Source organism: Crocodylus porosus, unplaced genomic scaffold (genome assembly GCF_001723895.1).
Source record: "Crocodylus porosus isolate Cpor-Errol unplaced genomic scaffold, CroPor_comp1, whole genome shotgun sequence".
Classification (NCBI taxonomy): domain Eukaryota; kingdom Metazoa; phylum Chordata; order Crocodylia; family Crocodylidae; genus Crocodylus; species Crocodylus porosus.
Window position 1 is genome coordinate 19,720,136 of NW_017728910.1, and position 6,271 is coordinate 19,726,406.

The following is a 6,271-nucleotide window of genomic DNA, read 5'->3' on the forward strand; positions in this document are numbered from 1 at the left end:
CTGTGGCAAATGAGGAGCTGCTTTCTTCCTTGCAAAGTATTTCCAGGGCATAGGTTTGCTAAGCAATTGACAATCCTGACACTGAAATAATTTGTACCATCACTAAAAGTTTGTCCACAACTAGTGTGAGAGGTTGCAGAAGTCAAAAGAGCCCTCCCGTGAAGAGCAGCATGGCAGGGACCAATGGCAGATGGTAAAGCAATTTTCTGACTACAGAAGAAATCAAAAAAAAAAAAAATTCTTTCATTGCAAGCTGTCGGACACAAACACCCTTCATTGGGCATCAGAGAAAAGATTGTAACAGTTCTCCTGGGTAGAAATGAAAGTTCAGATTTCATAGGATTTCACAGGGGAATCAATAGATGGAAAATTCCTCTGGGCACCAGTTCTTAGCTGCGAAGGTGCCTCTCAGCTCTCTTCGGAGGCTCTGTGATGATGCAAATTAACTTGAACAAAGGCAGGAGCAGTATCTCAGGTTTCAGGTGGTCAAAGTTGTACTTTGGCAGGATGATGCAAACTACCTTGAACAAAGGCAGGAGCAGTATCTCGGGTTTCAGGTGGTCAAAGTTGTACTTTGACCACCTGAAACCCGAGATACTGCTCCTGCCTTTGTTCAAGGTAATTGGCAACATCACAGAGCCTCACAAGAGAGCTGAGAGACACCTTCCCAGCTAACAACTGCCTGCCCAGAGGACTGTTCCATCTCTTGACTCTGCTGTGAAATCCTATGAAATATGAACTTTCATTTCTACCCAGGAGAACATTTACAATCTTTTTCTCTGATGCCTGAAGGGTGTTTGTGCCTGAAAGCTTGCAATTAAAGAATTTTTTTGCAAAAATCTTGTTGGTCTAATAAAAGACATCACCTCTACCAGGAGCCCTGATTGCTTTTTCCTCTAGACCAATACGGCTGCAACATGGATACCTGAGTCTGGATACTGCATCCCATTAGGAGAACAGCCTTCTAGAAAAGGCAGGAATTTTTTGTCATGGAGCTTCCTGCATTCTGAATTAAGAAGGTTTTTTTTTTTTTTAATTTTATTTTTATTAGTTTTGGTGTTGCTGTCCTGGGATATATTGAGGGAATCTCAACTTCCACTTAAGTTGAGCATGCTCATCTCTTTGCAGAGAGCAGGCGAACTGAAGCATGGCTGAACTAACACAACACCATATAGGTGGCCACACTGCAACCCGAACTAGATGTCCAGTTTTGCTTGCATGGCAGTTTAGTACAGGTGTTATACCTGTAGTATGTGAATACACAATTCAGATGTGAACTTTGGTACTAAAGCTCATTTTTAGTGAAAGCTGAAGCCACTCGCTCTTGTTTTTTCCAGTTTTAAGTGGATTAAACTAATATTCTTCTCCCTTAATAATTTGGGACCTGAAAGAGTCCTTCACATTTCCCCAGACTGCATTAAAATGTGGGGATTCTTTCTGAAACAATGGGAACTGCTTTTGCAGGTAAAGGCGAAGAGTGTTTGTTAAGTAACTTGAAGGGTGACGGTCTTTAAGACTAAAACTGTCAAGTACACCGAGTAAAGATAGCTAGAAGGATGAATGTCTGTAATGGAAAGATCTTGTCTCCACCATATACTCAAATTCAAGAATAAAACAAAGTGCCAGTCATGTTGTTTCAAGCAGTTTGCTAATACAAGCCAGAGCATACCTCTTCAGTGACAAATACTCCCCTATTTGAACTCAGAATTCAAAAATACACTAGGAGCCATCTGGCAATTATGAGCAATGGGAGATAAGAGAAGAGTTCAACCATGAAAGCCAGAAAAGAGCACTAAAGATGAACAAGAGCAAAAAAGCAAGATCATGTAACAGCAACACAAGACAACCCAGATCTAATGTAAACATAACTGAACGCGGTTAATTTAGATAAGTGGCTCAGCACTAAACAGGATCATCAAAGATACAAAGTGTATGGACAAATAAGCAAATTATAGTGAATTAAAGAGGAACATGGAAGCTTACCATGGAACATGTACATGTGTACTTTCATGTTCATTAGCCTATTTTAATGCGCATTAAAACATTCCACAAAGCCCATGCTCTTTATCTAATGCACATTAAAATAGGCTAATGTGCCTTTTTCTAGTACCTCATAATGGTGGTATTAAATTTAAAGCACATTAACTATACTTCCTGTATATCTGCTGTTCCTTTTCTAGTCAAGTGCAAATCAAACTGCAATACTTTTGTCCTACAGCATTAGTTCCATAGTAAATCCTGGTTCTTACTAAATCCTCTGAAATTTGTTTGTTCAACCCCAACTGCAGTTTTTATCAGTAGACAACCAGTGGCAGCAGGTGTAGTTCACTGTGCAGGATGTTACTGAGACACTCTTGAAAATATATCTCTAGTGATGTAGGCACGTAAGTTTAAGCCCTTTTCCAAAATGGACTTGATGGGTGCTTCTATGCAAGACGTTTTAAGGTGCATTAGCCTAAATTTAAGGTGCATAAGGTCATGCATCTGTGCTTAATGCGCTTTAAAAATGGTGATTTGGAGCTAATCACACCAGAATTTGATACCTGCAAATGCATTTGCAGGTATCAAACGTAGGTGTAAATATTTAAAGCGCATTAATGCTGTGTGTATGGAATGACTTGGGACTAATTTTAGCGTTAATGCACTTTAATGCCTGCACATGTAGATGCCTGCCTGCACCCACATAATGGACATTAAGCTAATGCACGTTAAATTTAGGCACACTTAAAAGCACTTGTAGACCCACCCAATGTCTCAAATCACTTGGATACACTTAACGAGTATTGTTACAGTAAACAACTTTACCCTCCTGCCCCCCAAAAAACTTTGTGACATCAAAAGACTGTTTTCTAACATAATCTCAATGCTGAGATAAAGGAGGGCAGGTGAACGCACTGGAGTTCCCAACCTGGAGCACAGCAGAGTTCTGTCTAGTCAAGTATCTTGTTTCTGACGATCCTGTATTAGATGCTTCATGGAGAAGTACCAGGAACTTCATAACACACATTTATGAGAGCTTCTGTTTCATAGGGAAGCTTGCTTCTTAATTAGCTCAGTTGGAGAAGATGGTCTCCTGCCCTGGGGGGTTTCTAGACCTGGATATCAAAGCCAGAAGACACCATTATGGCAAAGTCTGCTAAACACAAGCCCTAAAACCTTACCTAGCAGTTCTTGCATTGGGTCCATAGCTACTTAATAATGAGAATTTCTGTTCAGAGCTGGGAGGTCATCAGTTGAAAATGGCAAAAAGGAGAAAGAATTATGTGTATTAGTTGATCAAAGGCTGTCTAAGAGCCAGGAGTGTGATGTGGTTATGAAAAAGACAAGCCCAGAAAGATTAATATAAGCCTAGAATGTTTCAGTTGATATGAATCCAGTAAATACAGGGTGGGGGGAGGTTAATTAATTAATATAATTAATTAATACAGTGCAATGTATTGGTGATATGTCATCTGGAATACTGTGTACATGTCAAGGGACATTACTGCCATTTCTAAATACACCACAGATGTAAGCACCAGGGAGGAAAAAGACCTATTTAAGCCAAAGGTCATTGCTGGTTCCTAAATAAACTTAAACTAGAGCTAGCAAATTGTCTGTCGAGAACAGTGGGGGTGGGTGGAAATGGAGGTCCACTTCCTGCCCCCTCCCCCCTGCTGCTTCAGAGCTGGGCCTGCTCCCCCCACCTTCCTTCCTGCCACTTTGGGACCCTGCCACTTTGGGACCAGTTCTGCTCCCCCACCACTCCCTGCTGCTTCAGGACTGGGTCCACTTCCTCCCTTCCTACCCTGCCACTTTGGAGCCAGGGCCAGGGCTGTGCTGTGCCCATTCCCCCCCACCCGCTTTGGGTCCGGGGCCTCACCCCCAGCTCTATCACTGGTGCCTTCTCCAGGTAGCAGGACCGGGGGTGGGGGTGGGGGTGAGGCCAGTGCTGCTGACCTTGCCCCCCTGCTCCATCCCCACTGTCATGGCAGTGCTCCACTGCACTGCTGCCACCTCCTGTCCAGACCGCTCTTGGAGTGCTCTGGTTGGTTGTTTCAGACAACCAATCAGAGTGCAAATAAAGCATTATGGACAGACAGACTAAGACTTTTATAATATTAGAATTTAGAAAGGTTTCTAATAGAACTGTTCAGAAACTTTCCAGCAGTATGTTGCTGGAAGATGCAGATTCGCTAAAACCAAAACTCTCAGTGGAAACGTACTAGTTTCAATTAATCTTTTGTCAAGGGAATTTTCCAATTTCTGGGATGAAATTTCTCAAGGTAAAAAAGACAGAGACCTACTAACAGCTTCAGCCCAGAAAGCGGAATAGATCGATGGTTGGGCCACTCAGCTGTGATATGGGAGATTTGAGTTTTAAGTCTCTTGTCTGAATCGGATAGAAGTCAAACATGGGTCTCCTTCAACACAGATGAGTGGTCTAATCCCTCAGCCATTGGGTACTCTGGTGTGTTGTTTCCCTGCTTTTGACTGGAAATGTTCCTAACGAAGGCACGTCTAACTGCTTGGTAGAATGTACTAGTCTTGATGGGAAGAGCAAACATCTTTTGACAAAACCTTCCTGCTAGCACTGGAGCTGTTACCAAAGACTAAACAGGTACAAGAAAAAAAATCCAAAAGTTCAGGTGGAGCCTGAGTAGGACTAGCTAGCAGAAGGATTGGGCTGGTCGGGTAAACACGAGAATTGTCATGGTGGGTGTGCAGCTTTTACCGAAGAATCTAACCTGGAGCGGGGGGAATTGGTCACTGGAGAGGCCTTGTCAGCAGCATCCCTGTTGTAGTGCTAAATGATGCATCTGGAGCCCTAATGTTCTTGCCACACACAGGAAGAGAAACGCATGACTGTTAACTCTAACTGTCCCTCTCGTAATGAATTTGCCATGGATCAGAGTTTGTGGCAACATTACGGTATGAGATGACACAACAGAAACTGCCATCCTTTGCTAAACCTGGTGTTATTCCTTGTCAGTCATAAGGCAGACTATTCAAGACCTGAGCATGATATAAACTCATTTTTCTCATGCTTTTCCCCTCATGCTAGATGCATAAGTCACTGTTTTATAATTGCCTTTCTCTTCTGAATGCTGGATTGCTGGAAACGAGGCCCTGAGGTGGTTGCTGGGGCACCCCAGGCTACTGCTCTTGAGTGCTGTGTTGCTACATTGGTGGCATACCTTCATTTCCTTACCGGTAAAATAGGAATAACATTTATACTTACATGGTTAGGTATCGCAAAGCTTAATAGTGTAGACTTCAGTAGGATTTCTTGTGCTCAAAATTAGGCATGCACTTATTTACCTTCCTTAATAAAGGCCTCCTCACCTTTGAGAGCCTCAGATGGAAGTCCTGTGCTATGTGTAAAGGCTCAGGATTATCGTTCTGATTTCTCCATGACCTGTTACTGGTTAGCAGTATCATATCACTGAGGTGAACAGCTAGGAATTGCCCACAGATGCCTTGTGAAACATGTGTTAGCAAGCTAATAAGCTACCATGTACCCAGTATGTTCCACATACCTTTCTGTATGCAAAACCCTGTAGGAATAAGGACCCGTGCCATACTGCACATGCATATCTTCTTAATATTATGCAAATTATTGTATCCTTAGAAATACCACTTGGCAAAAGCAGCCTTACAAAAAAATTAAAACAGAATGAAAGAAAATTATCTTCAGGCTACTTTGTACGTTGTTCACTTATCCTGGTACGGGAAAGGAGCTTGAACTAAGCGGAGTCGCAGAGAAGCTTGAGGCATCAGCAAGACACCGTTGTGATACCAAGTGAAAGTTCCAGCTCTTCATGAGTTATAAACCCCAGGTCTGAACCAAATGACTGAGCAGTGGCAATCATCCCTCTTAACAAGGTTGCGGTGTTTAATCCTGAATTCTGTTATCTTCTGGAGGGCCAAATCGCTTAAGTCATTGAGAATTTTGCTAATGAGACTACTAGGAACATCACCAAGCCTCTGGAGTCTAATTTGGAAACTTATTAGCTTTTAGAGTGTCATTAATAACAAGTTCAACCTAGCTGCAGCACGTTACGGAATTAAAACTCTTTGCTTGTATTTGTCCCCTGCTGCAGATATCGGACCATTGCTCATCCTGCATAAAAATCGCATTGTGTTTCCAAGTGCACGCGTGAGAGAGAATCATCTCAAGTAGCCACGAGAACTAGGTTAAGCAAGCAGTTAAACCCTGCTGGTGCCCCCTAACTCTTGTCTTTAGGAAGGGCAGATAGTGTTTTTGAGGAGTTAAATTTGCCCTGCTGAA